Source organism: Cryptomeria japonica, unplaced genomic scaffold, assembly GCF_030272615.1.
Source record: "Cryptomeria japonica unplaced genomic scaffold, Sugi_1.0 HiC_scaffold_119, whole genome shotgun sequence".
Taxonomy (NCBI): domain Eukaryota; kingdom Viridiplantae; phylum Streptophyta; class Pinopsida; order Cupressales; family Cupressaceae; genus Cryptomeria; species Cryptomeria japonica.
In genome coordinates this window covers 112,316-125,000 of record NW_026728941.1, presented here as the reverse complement: position 1 = coordinate 125,000, position 12,685 = coordinate 112,316, and the positions used below count along the sequence as shown (strand labels likewise).

Genomic DNA, 12,685 nt, shown 5'->3' with positions numbered 1-12,685 from the left:
GGGCACCTTGGCTGGGTTGCGCGCCTTGGTGGGCACCATGCAGTGCACGAAGTCGGAGCCCGGATTGCCCCGGGCGCGCACCTCCGCCAGGGTGGGCACCTTGGTGCGCACAACTTGCCTGGGCTGCGCACCAGGAAGGGCTCAAGATGGCACCCGCGTTCCGTTTTTTTCACTATCTTTCAGAACGGAAATTTTAAAATCTCGTTTTTTTTTGCCTTTTCTGGAAATTAGTGAAGGCAGCGCATCAAAGGTGCGCAACGCTGGTGCGAACCTGGGAGCGCTCCGATGTGTGCTCCAAGGTGTGGCGTGCACGAAGTCGGACCCCGGTTTGCCCCGGGTGCGCACCTCGCGTGCACCTTGGTGCGCACACCTTGGCTGGGTTGCGCGCCCTGGTGGGCACCATGGTGCGCACCAAGGAGCGCTCCGAAGTGTGCTCCAAGGTGCGGCGTGCACGAAGTCGGAGCCCGGTTTGCCCCGGGTGCGCACCTCGCGTGCACCTTCGCCGCGGTGGGCACCATGGCGTGCACGAAGTCGGAGCCCGGTTTGCCCCGGGTGCGCACCTCGCGTGCACCTTCGCCGGGGTGGGCACCTTGGTGTGCAGACCTTGGCTGGGTTGCGCGCCCTGGTGGGCACCATGGTGCGCACCAAGGAGCGCTCCGAAGTGTGCTCCAAGGTGCGGCCTGCACGAAGTCGGAGCCCGGTTTGCCCCGCGTGTGCACCTCGGGTGGGCACCTTGGTGCGCATGCCTTGCCTGGGCTGCGCACCAGGGCGGGCTCAAGATGGCACCCGCGTTCCTTTTTTTTCACTATCTTTCAAAACGGAAATTTTAAAATCTCATTTTTGTTTGCCTTTTTCTGGAAATTAGTGAAGGCAGCGCATCAAAGGTGCGCACCTCGCTGCCCACCACGGTGCGCAACGCCGGTGGGCACCCGGGAGTGCTTCGAAGTGTGCTCCAAGGTGCTGCGTGCACGTTGTCGGAGCCCGGTTTGCCCCGGGTGCGCACCTCGCGTGCACCTTCGTCGGGGTGGGCACCTTGGCTGGGTTTGCCCCGGCTGCGCTCCGAAGCGGGGTTATTGGAGCGCCGCCTCTTTTTTTGTCGGAGCGTTTGGTGGGGTTTCTCGCATTGGCTCTTCCGAGGCCCGGTTGCCACCCTGGCGCGCACGAAGTCGGAAGTAGGGTTAATTGCCCGGGTGCGCACCTTTGCCAGGGTGGGCACCTTACCTGGGCTGCGCACCAGGGCGGGCTCAAGATGGCACGCGCGTTCCGTTTTTTTCACTATCTTTCAAAACGGAAATTTTAAAATCTCCTTTTTTTTTTGCCTTTTCTGGAAATTAGTGAAGGCAGCGCATCAAAGGTGCGCACCTCGCTGCCCACCTTGGTGTGCTCTGAGGTGCGCACCCGGGAGCGCTACGAAGTGTGCTCCAAGGTGCGGCGTGCACGTTGTCGGAGCCCGGTTTGCCCCGGGTGCGCACCTCGCCTGCACCTTGGCCGGGGTGGGCACCTTGGCTGGGTTTGCCCAGGGTGCGCTCCGAAGCGGGGTTACTGGAGCGCCCCCTCTTTTTTTGTCAGAGCGTTTGGTGGGGTTTCTCGCATTGGCTCTTCCCAGGCCCGGTTGTTGGGTGCGCTCCCACCCTGGCGCGCGCGAAGTTGGAAGTTGGGTTAATTGCCCGGGCGCGCACCTTCGCCAGGGTGGGCACCTTGGTGCGCACACCTTGGCTGGGCTGCGCACCAGGGCGGGCTCAAGATGGCACCAGCATTCCCTTTTTCTCACTATCTTTCAAAACGGAAATTTTAAAATCTCGTTTTTTTTTTGCCTTTTATGGAAATTAGTGAAGGCATCGCATCAAAGGTGCGCACCTCGCTGCCCACCTTGGTGTGCTCCGAGGTGCCCACCACGGTGCGCAACGCCGGTGCGAACCCGGGAGCGCCCCGATGTGTGCTCCAAGGTGCGGCGTGCACGAAGTCGGACCCCGGTTTGCCCCGGGTGCGCACCTCGCGTGCACCTTGGTGCGCACACCTTGGCTGGGTTGCGCGGCCTGGTGGGCACCATGGTGCGCACCAAGGAGCGCTCCGAAGTGTGCTCCAAGGTGCGGCGTGCACGAAGTCGGAGCCCGGTTTGCCCCGGGTACGCACCTCGCGTGCACCTTCGCCGGGGTGGGCACCTCGGCTGGGTTGCGCGCCCTGGTGCGCACCAAGGAGCGCTCCGAAGTGTGCTCCAAGGTGCGGCGTGCACGAAGTCGGAGCCCGGTTTGCCCCGGGTGCGCACCTTCGCCGCGGTGCGCACCATGGCGTGCACGAAGTCGGAGCCCGGTTTGCCCCGGGTGCGCACCTCGCGTGCACCTTCGGCGGGGTTGCGCGCCCTGGTGGGCACCATGGTGCGCACCAAGGAGCGCTCCGAAGTGTGCTCCAAGGTGCGGCGTGCACGAAGTCGGAGCCCGGTTTGCCCCGGGTGCGCACCTCGCGTGCACCTTCGGCGGGGTTGCGCGCCCTGGTGGGCACCATGGTGCGCACCAAGGAGCGCTCCGAAGTGTGCTCCAAGGTGCGGCGTGCACGAAGTCGGAGCCCGGTTTGCCCCGGGTGCGCACCTCGCGTGCACCTTCGCCGCGGTGGGCACCATGGCGTGCACGAAGTCGGAGCCCGGTTTGCCCCGGGTGCGCACCTCGCGTGCACCTTCGCCGGGGTGGGCACCTCGGCTGGGTTGCGCGCCCTGGTGCGCACCAAGGAGCGCTCCGAAGTGTGCTCCAAGGTGCGGCGTGCACGAAGTCGGAGCCCGGTTTGCCCCGGGTGCGCACCTCGCGTGCACCTTCGCCAGGGTGGGCACCTCGGTGCGCACACCTTCTCAATGTTTTCTTGCCTTTTCTGGAAATTGGTGAAGGCAGCGCATCAAAGGTGCGCACCTCGGTGTGCTCCGAGGTGCGAACCCGAGAGCGCTCCGAGGTGCCCACGAAGTCGAAAGTCGGGTTAATTGCATTGTTTTCCCCGGGTGCGCTCCGAGGTGCGCAACATCGGCGCGCACCAAGGAGGGCTCCGAAGTGTGCTCCAAGGTGCGCACGATGGCGTGCACCTCTGGTGCGCACGATTCGGAGCTCGGTTTGACCGGGGTGCGCACACCTTGGCTGGGTTGCGCACCTTTTGTGCGCTCCAAGGTGCGCACGAAGTCGGAGCTCGGTTTGCCCCGGGTGCGCACCTTCGCCAGGGTGCGCACCTTGATGCGCACGCCTTGGCTGGGCTGCGCACCTTGGTGGGCGCCATGGTGCGCACCTTTCGTGCGCTCCAAGGTGCGCACGAAGTCGGAGCTCGGTTTGCCCCGGGTGCGCACCTTGGTGGGCGCCATGGTGCACTCCGAGGTGCCCAAGATTGGTGCGCACCAAGGAGCGCTCCGAAGTGCGCTCCAAGGTGCGCGCGAAGTCGAAAGTTGGGTTAATTGTCCGGTTTGCCTCGGGTGCGCACCTTGCGTGCACCTTCGCCAGGGTGGGCGCCTTGGTGCGCACACCTTGGCTGGGCTGCGCACACCTTGGCACCCGCGTTTCCTTCATTTTAAATTTTTTTTTTTTACAATCTCTCAAGTGGGAAATTCTATAATCTCAACTTTTTTTGCCTTTTCAGGAAACTTTTGAATGGAGCGCATCATTGGTGCGCTCCGAAGTGTGCTCCAAAGCTCTCTCCAGCTGCGTGCACCTGCCCCGGCCGCGCACCCGGCCCCGCCCAGCTTCGCTCACCTGTCCCGGGCGTCTGGTGCGGAACCTTAGAGTAAGAAACATCACCGTGCACCTTGGCCAACGTGCGCGACTCGACCGAGCGCGCACTGGCCGAGGTGCACACCGATTTCACCTGGGTGCGCGCGCAGCACCTCGGGCGCACCGGGGTGCGCGCACAACGCCCGGGTTGCACCGTGGCCTGTGTGCTCGGGGCGCCTCGGGTGCGCGCTCGGTGTCGCCCCCGCGCGCGCGGTAGTGCGGGCAGCGCACCCCGGCCCGGCCCGGCCCCGACGAGAACGCAAACGGGCAAAAGGTTTATTCAAATAGCATTGCGACGCCCGGCGAAAAACTAAAAAAGGGTGCAACACCGGGACTTCCCGGGAGGTCACCCATCCCAGTACTACTCCGGCCCAAGCGCGCTTAACTGCGGAGTTCTGATGGGATCCGGTGCACTAACGCTGGTATGATCGCACCCGTTATGAGCTTGTCGCAGTGTGTACTTAGCAAACCGCGACCCACGTGCGAATCCACCCCGGCCACCCACCCCCGTCGAGGTGCACACCCTCCCTCGCGAAGTGCGCCCCGTTCGCCAAGTGTGAGCCCTGCCCGGGTGCGCGCACCTTGCTAGGGCGTCGGGTGTGCACCCGGCCCGGCCTACGTGCGTGCACCTGGAGGGGGCGTCGTGTGCGTGCAGTGTCCCGTCTGCAACGCGGTGCCCACACACCACCTCGGGCGCAACGACCTGCGCTCACATGTGGGCCGAGTGCACCTTGGTGCATGTTCGGGGCGCCTCGGGTGCACGCTCAATCTTGCCCCGGTGCACCAAGGCGCTCGGTTTGCCCCGGGTGCGCACTTGGTGCAAGGTGGGCACCCAAAATAGGGATCAAGCACCAAAACACAAGTTTCGGGATGCAAAATGGGACCCAAGGACCACAAATGCGTTCCAAGACCCATGATGGGTCCACGAGAACAAAAATGTGTTCCGAGACTTAATAAACAAATATTGGGTTTTAGGAGAAGAAACATGCTCTGATGCCCAAAACGAGAATCGACCCCGAAAAGGCCACAGGCCAAAAGTGGGATGCGAGACAAAAAAAAATGGGACCCGAGGACCAAAATTGGGTTCCCAGGTCGAAGACAGGGCAACCGGACAAGAAACGACCTCTAAGGCTCGAAATGAGTCCCGACGACTAAAACTTGACAAGAAGCACCCATCAGGCACCCAACTCGACACCCATGGGATGCCGACCCACCCGGGCTTCCACCTAGCACACCTTGGCACCCACCCACCCTCGCACCCAACCTCGCACCCAACTTAGCACCTTTGAACCCACATTGGCACTCACCCTGACCCTGGCACCTTGGAACCCACATTGGCACTCACCTTGACCCTGGCACCCACCTTTGCACTCACCTTGGGACCCACCCTGGCTCCCACCTCGGCACCCACCCAGACACCCACCTTGGTTCCTTGGCACCCACCTTGGATCCTTGGCACCCACCCCGACACCCACCTTGGCACGCAACTTGGCTACTTGCCACCCACCTTGGCTCCTTGACGCCCACCCCGACAACCACCCCGTGACCTACCCTGGCTAGGGTTGGTGCACACCCACCCTGGTGCCCACCTTGGCACCCACCCTATGACCCACCTTGGCACGCACCTTAGTACCCACCCCGTTACCCACCCTAGGACCCACCCCGTGACCCACCTTGGCCAGGGTGGGTGCCTTGGTGCGCACAACTTGCCTGGGCTGCACACCAGGGCGGGCTCAAGATGGCACCCGCGTTCCGTTTTTTTCACTATCTTTCAAAACGGAAATTTTAAAATCTCATTTTTTTCTTTTTTTTGCCTTTTCTGGAAATTAGTGAAGGCAGCGCATCAAAGGTGCGCAATGCTGGTGCGAACCCGGGAGCGCTCCGATGTGTGCTCCAAGGTGCGGCGTGCACGAAGTTCGAGCCCGGTTTGCCCCGGGTGCGCACCTCGCGTGCACCTTCGCCGGGGTGAGCACCTTGGCTGGGTTGCGCGCCCTGGTGCGTACCAAGGAGCGCTCTGAAGTGTGCTCCAAGGTGCGGCGTGCACGAAGTCGGAGCCCGGTTTGCCCCGGGTGTGCACCTCGGGTGCGCACCTCGCGTGCACCTTCGCTGCGGTGGGCACCTTGGCTGGGTTGCGCGCCTTGGTGGGCACCATGCAGTGCACGAAGTCGGAGCCCGGTTTGCCCCGGGCGCGCACCTCCGCCAGGGTGGGCACCTTGGTGCGCACAACTTGCCTGGGCTGCGCACCAGGAAGGGCTCAAGATGGCACCCGCGTTCCGTTTTTTTCACTATCTTTCAGAACGGAAATTTTAAAATATCGTTTTTTTTTGCCTTTTCTGGAAATTAGTGAAGGCAGCGCATCAAAGGTGCGCAACGCTGGTGCGAACCTGGGAGCGCTCCGATGTGTGCTCCAAGGTGCGGCGTGCACGAAGTCGGAGCCCGGTTTGCCCCGGGTGCGCCCTGGTGGGCACCATGGTGCGCACCAAGGAGCGCTCCGAAGTGTGCTCCAAGGTGCGGCCTGCACGAAGTCGGAGCCCGGTTTGCCCCGGGTGTGCACCTCGGGTGGGCACCTTGGTGCGCATGCCTTGCCTGGGCTGCGCACCAGGGCGGGCTCAAGATGGCACCCGCGTTCCTTTTTTTTCACTATCTTTCAAAACGGAAATTTTAAAATCTCATTTTTTTTTGCCTTTTTCTGGAAATTAGTGAAGGCAGCGCATCAAAGGTGCGCACCTCGCTGCCCACCACGGTGCGCAACGCCGGTGGGCACCCGGGAGTGCTTCGAAGTGTGCTCCAAGGTGCTGCGTGCACGTTGTCGGAGCCCGGTTTGCCCCGGGTGCGCACCTCGCGTGCACCTTCGTCGGGGTGGGCACCTTGGCTTGGTTTGCCCCGGCTGCGCTCCGAAGCGGGGTTATTGGAGCGCCGCCTCTTTTTTTGTCGGAGCGTTTGGTGGGGTTTCTCGCATTGGCTCTTCCGAGGCCCGGTTGCCACCCTGGCGCGCACGAAGTCGGAAGTAGGGTTAATTGCCCGGGTGCGCACCTTTGCCAGGGTGGCACCTTACCTGGGCTGCGCACCAGGGCGGGCTCAAGATGGCACGCGCGTTCCGTTTTTTTCACTATCTTTCAAAACGGAAATTTTAAAATCTCCTTTTTTTTTTGCCTTTTCTGGAAATTAGTGAAGGCAGCGCATCAAAGGTGCGCACCTCGCTGCCCACCTTGGTGTGCTCTGAGGTGCGCACCCGGGAGCGCTACGAAGTGTGCTCCAAGGTGCGGCGTGCACGTTGTCGGAGCCCGGTTTGCCCCGGGTGCGCACCTCGCCTGCACCTTGGCCGGGGTGGGCACCTTGGCTGGGTTTGCCCAGGGTGCGCTCCGAAGCGGGGTTACTGGAGCGCCCCCTCTTTTTTTGTCAGAGAGTTTGGTGGGGTTTCTCGCATTGGCTCTTCCCAGGCCCGGTTGTTGGGTGCGCTCCCACCCTGGCGCGCGCGAAGTTGGAAGTTGGGTTAATTGCCCGGGCGCGCACCTTCGCCAGGGTGGGCACCTTGGTGCGCAAACCTTGGCTGGGCTGCGCACCAGGGCGGGCTCAAGATGGCACCAGCATTCCCTTTTTCTCACTATCTTTCAAAACGGAAATTTTAAAATCTCATTTTTTTTTTGCCTTTTATGGAAATTAGTGAAGGCATCGCATCAAAGGTGCGCACCTCGCTGCCCACCTTGGTGTGCTCCGAGGTGCCCACCACGGTGCGCAACGCCGGTGCGAACCCGGGAGCGCCCCGATGTGTGCTCCAAGGTGCGGCGTGCACGAAGTCGGACCCCGGTTTGCCCCGGGTGCGCACCTCGCGTGCACCTTGGTGCGCACACCTTGGCTGGGTTGCGCGGCCTGGTGGGCACCATGGTGCGCACCAAGGAGCGCTCCGAAGTGTGCTCCAAGGTGCGGCGTGCACGAAGTCGGAGCCCGGTTTGCCCCGGGTGCGCACCTTCGCCGCGGTGGGCACCATGGCGTGCACGAAGTCGGAGCCCGGTTTGCCCCGGGTGCGCACCTCGCGTGCACCTTCGCCGGGGTGGGCACCTCGGCTGGGTTGCGCGCCCTGGTGCGCACCAAGGAGCGCTCTGAAGTGTGCTCCAAGGTGCGGCGTGCACGAAGTCGGAGCCCGGTTTGCCCCGGGTGTGCACCTCGCGTGCACCTTCGCTGCGGTGGGCACCTTGGCTGGGTTGCGCGCCTTGGTGGGCACCATGCAGTGCACGAAGTCGGAGCCCGGTTTGCCCCGGGCGCGCACCTCCGCCAGGGTGGGCACCTTGGTGCGCACAACTTGCCTGGGCTGCGCACCAGGAAGGGCTCAAGATGGCACCCGCGTTCCGTTTTTTTCACTATCTTTCAGAACGGAAATTTTAAAATATCGTTTTTTTTTGCCTTTTCTGGAAATTAGTGAAGGCAGCGCATCAAAGGTGCGCAACGCTGGTGCGAACCTGGGAGCGCTCCGATGTGTGCTCCAAGGTGCGGCGTGCACGAAGTCGGACCCCGGTTTGCCCCGGGTGCGCACCTCGCGTGCACCTTGGTGCGCACACCTTGGCTGGGTTGCGCGCCCTGGTGGGCACCATGGTGCGCACCAAGGAGCGCTCCGAAGTGTGCTCCAAGGTGCGGCGTGCACGAAGTCGGAGCCCGGTTTGCCCCGGGTGCGCACCTCGCGTGCACCTTCGCCGCGGTGGGCACCATGGCGTGCACGAAGTCGGAGCCCGGTTTGCCCCGGGTGCGCACCTCGCGTGCACCTTCGCCGGGGTGGGCACCTTGGTGTGCAGACCTTGGCTGGGTTGCGCGCCCTGGTGGGCACCATGGTGCGCACCAAGGAGCGCTCCGAAGTGTGCTCCAAGGTGCGGCCTGCACGAAGTCGGAGCCCGGTTTGCCCCGCGTGTGCACCTCGGGTGGGCACCTTGGTGCGCATGCCTTGCCTGGGCTGCGCACCAGGGCGGGCTCAAGATGGCACCCGCGTTCCTTTTTTTTCACTATCTTTCAAAACGGAAATTTTAAAATCTCATTTTTGTTTGCCTTTTTCTGGAAATTAGTGAAGGCAGCGCATCAAAGGTGCGCACCTCGCTGCCCACCACGGTGCGCAACGCCGGTGGGCACCCGGGAGTGCTTCGAAGTGTGCTCCAAGGTGCTGCGTGCACGTTGTCGGAGCCCGGTTTGCCCCGGGTGCGCACCTCGCGTGCACCTTCGTCGGGGTGGGCACCTTGGCTGGGTTTGCCCCGGCTGCGCTCCGAAGCGGGGTTATTGGAGCGCCGCCTCTTTTTTTGTCGGAGCGTTTGGTGGGGTTTCTCGCATTGGCTCTTCCGAGGCCCGGTTGCCACCCTGGCGCGCACGAAGTCGGAAGTAGGGTTAATTGCCCGGGTGCGCACCTTTGCCAGGGTGGGCACCTTACCTGGGCTGCGCACCAGGGCGGGCTCAAGATGGCACGCGCGTTCCGTTTTTTTCACTATCTTTCAAAACGGAAATTTTAAAATCTCCTTTTTTTTTTGCCTTTTCTGGAAATTAGTGAAGGCAGCGCATCAAAGGTGCGCACCTCGCTGCCCACCTTGGTGTGCTCTGAGGTGCGCACCCGGGAGCGCTACGAAGTGTGCTCCAAGGTGCGGCGTGCACGTTGTCGGAGCCCGGTTTGCCCCGGGTGCGCACCTCGCCTGCACCTTGGCCGGGGTGGGCACCTTGGCTGGGTTTGCCCAGGGTGCGCTCCGAAGCGGGGTTACTGGAGCGCCCCCTCTTTTTTTGTCAGAGCGTTTGGTGGGGTTTCTCGCATTGGCTCTTCCCAGGCCCGGTTGTTGGGTGCGCTCCCACCCTGGCGCGCGCGAAGTTGGAAGTTGGGTTAATTGCCCGGGCGCGCACCTTCGCCAGGGTGGGCACCTTGGTGCGCACACCTTGGCTGGGCTGCGCACCAGGGCGGGCTCAAGATGGCACCAGCATTCCCTTTTTCTCACTATCTTTCAAAACGGAAATTTTAAAATCTCGTTTTTTTTTTGCCTTTTATGGAAATTAGTGAAGGCATCGCATCAAAGGTGCGCACCTCGCTGCCCACCTTGGTGTGCTCCGAGGTGCCCACCACGGTGCGCAACGCCGGTGCGAACCCGGGAGCGCCCCGATGTGTGCTCCAAGGTGCGGCGTGCACGAAGTCGGACCCCGGTTTGCCCCGGGTGCGCACCTCGCGTGCACCTTGGTGCGCACACCTTGGCTGGGTTGCGCGGCCTGGTGGGCACCATGGTGCGCACCAAGGAGCGCTCCGAAGTGTGCTCCAAGGTGCGGCGTGCACGAAGTCGGAGCCCGGTTTGCCCCGGGTACGCACCTCGCGTGCACCTTCGCCGGGGTGGGCACCTCGGCTGGGTTGCGCGCCCTGGTGCGCACCAAGGAGCGCTCCGAAGTGTGCTCCAAGGTGCGGCGTGCACGAAGTCGGAGCCCGGTTTGCCCCGGGTGCGCACCTTCGCCGCGGTGCGCACCATGGCGTGCACGAAGTCGGAGCCCGGTTTGCCCCGGGTGCGCACCTTGCGTGCACCTTCGGCGGGGTTGCGCGCCCTGGTGGGCACCATGGTGCGCACCAAGGAGCGCTCCGAAGTGTGCTCCAAGGTGCGGCGTGCACGAAGTCGGAGCCCGGTTTGCCCCGGGTGCGCACCTCGCGTGCACCTTCGGCGGGGTTGCGCGCCCTGGTGGGCACCATGGTGCGCACCAAGGAGCGCTCCGAAGTGTGCTCCAAGGTGCGGCGTGCACGAAGTCGGAGCCCGGTTTGCCCCGGGTGCGCACCTCGCGTGCACCTTCGCCGCGGTGGGCACCATGGCGTGCACGAAGTCGGAGCCCGGTTTGCCCCGGGTGCGCACCTCGCGTGCACCTTCGCCGGGGTGGGCACCTCGGCTGGGTTGCGCGCCCTGGTGCGCACCAAGGAGCGCTCCGAAGTGTGCTCCAAGGTGCGGCGTGCACGAAGTCGGAGCCCGGTTTGCCCCGGGTGCGCACCTCGCGTGCACCTTCGCCAGGGTGGGCACCTCGGTGCGCACACCTTCTCAATGTTTTCTTGCCTTTTCTGGAAATTGGTGAAGGCAGCGCATCAAAGGTGCGCACCTCGGTGTGCTCCGAGGTGCGAACCCGAGAGCGCTCCGAGGTGCCCACGAAGTCGAAAGTCGGGTTAATTGCATTGTTTTCCCCGGGTGCGCTCCGAGGTGCGCAACATCGGCGCGCACCAAGGAGGGCTCCGAAGTGTGCTCCAAGGTGCGCACGATGGCGTGCACCTCTGGTGCGCACGATTCGGAGCTCGGTTTGACCGGGGTGCGCACACCTTGGCTGGGTTGCGCACCTTTTGTGCGCTCCAAGGTGCGCACGAAGTCGGAGCTCGGTTTGCCCCGGGTGCGCACCTTCGCCAGGGTGCGCACCTTGATGCGCACGCCTTGGCTGGGCTGCGCACCTTGGTGGGCGCCATGGTGCGCACCTTTCGTGCGCTCCAAGGTGCGCACGAAGTCGGAGCTCGGTTTGCCCCGGGTGCGCACCTTGGTGGGCGCCATGGTGCACTCCGAGGTGCCCAAGATTGGTGCGCACCAAGGAGCGCTCCGAAGTGCGCTCCAAGGTGCGCGCGAAGTCGAAAGTTGGGTTAATTGTCCGGTTTGCCTCGGGTGCGCACCTTGCGTGCACCTTCGCCAGGGTGGGCGCCTTGGTGCGCACACCTTGGCTGGGCTGCGCACACCTTGGCACCCGCGTTTCCTTCATTTTAAATTTTTTTTTTTTACAATCTCTCAAGTGGGAAATTCTATAATCTCAACTTTTTTTGCCTTTTCAGGAAACTTTTGAATGGAGCGCATCATTGGTGCGCTCCGAAGTGTGCTCCAAAGCTCTCTCCAGCTGCGTGCACCTGCCCCGGCCGCGCACCCGGCCCCGCCCAGCTTCGCTCACCTGTCCCGGGCGTCTGGTGCGGAACCTTAGAGTAAGAAACATCACCGTGCACCTTGGCCAACGTGCGCGACTCGACCGAGCGCGCACTGGCCGAGGTGCACACCGATTTCACCTGGGTGCGCGCGCAGCACCTCGGGCGCACCGGGGTGCGCGCACAACGCCCGGGTTGCACCGTGGCCTGTGTGCTCGGGGCGCCTCGGGTGCGCGCTCGGTGTCGCCCCCGCGCGCGCGGTAGTGCGGGCAGCGCACCCCGGCCCGGCCCGGCCCCGACGAGAACGCAAACGGGCAAAAGGTTTATTCAAATAGCATTGCGACGCCCGGCGAAAAACTAAAAAAGGGTGCAACACCGGGACTTCCCGGGAGGTCACCCATCCCAGTACTACTCCGGCCCAAGCGCGCTTAACTGCGGAGTTCTGATGGGATCCGGTGCACTAACGCTGGTATGATCGCACCCGTTATGAGCTTGTCGCAGTGTGTACTTAGCAAACCGCGACCCACGTGCGAATCCACCCCGGCCACCCACCCCCGTCGAGGTGCACACCCTCCCTCGCGAAGTGCGCCCCGTTCGCCAAGTGTGAGCCCTGCCCGGGTGCGCGCACCTTGCTAGGGCGTCGGGTGTGCACCCGGCCCGGCCTACGTGCGTGCACCTGGAGGGGGCGTCGTGTGCGTGCAGTGTCCCGTCTGCAACGCGGTGCCCACACACCACCTCGGGCGCAACGACCTGCGCTCACATGTGGGCCGAGTGCACCTTGGTGCATGTTCGGGGCGCCTCGGGTGCACGCTCGATCTTGCCCCGGTGCACCAAGGCGCTCGGTTTGCCCCGGGTGCGCACTTGGTGCAAGGTGGGCACCCAAAATAGGGATCAAGCACCAAAACACAAGTTTCGGGATGCAAAATGGGACCCAAGGACCACAAATGCGTTCCAAGACCCATGATGGGTCCACGAGAACAAAAATGTGTTCCGAGACTTAATAAACAAATATTGGGTTTTAGGAGAAGAAACATGCTCTGATGCCCAAAACGAGAATCGACCCCGAAAAGGC

At 63.2% G+C, this 12,685-nt stretch overlaps 2 non-coding genes across 2 annotated transcripts; both read right to left on the bottom strand.

Moving 5' to 3' along the window:
• Positions 1-4,054: 4,054 nt before the first annotated feature.
• Positions 4,055-4,173, bottom strand: LOC131865779 (5S ribosomal RNA). The gene has a single exon (XR_009364452.1). It is a non-coding gene; the product is annotated as a 5S ribosomal RNA (ribosomal RNA).
• A 7,804-nt stretch (positions 4,174-11,977) lies between these two features.
• LOC131865778 (5S ribosomal RNA) lies at positions 11,978-12,096 on the bottom strand. The gene has a single exon (XR_009364451.1). It is a non-coding gene; the product is annotated as a 5S ribosomal RNA (ribosomal RNA).
• Between the last annotated feature and the right edge of the window lie 589 nt (positions 12,097-12,685).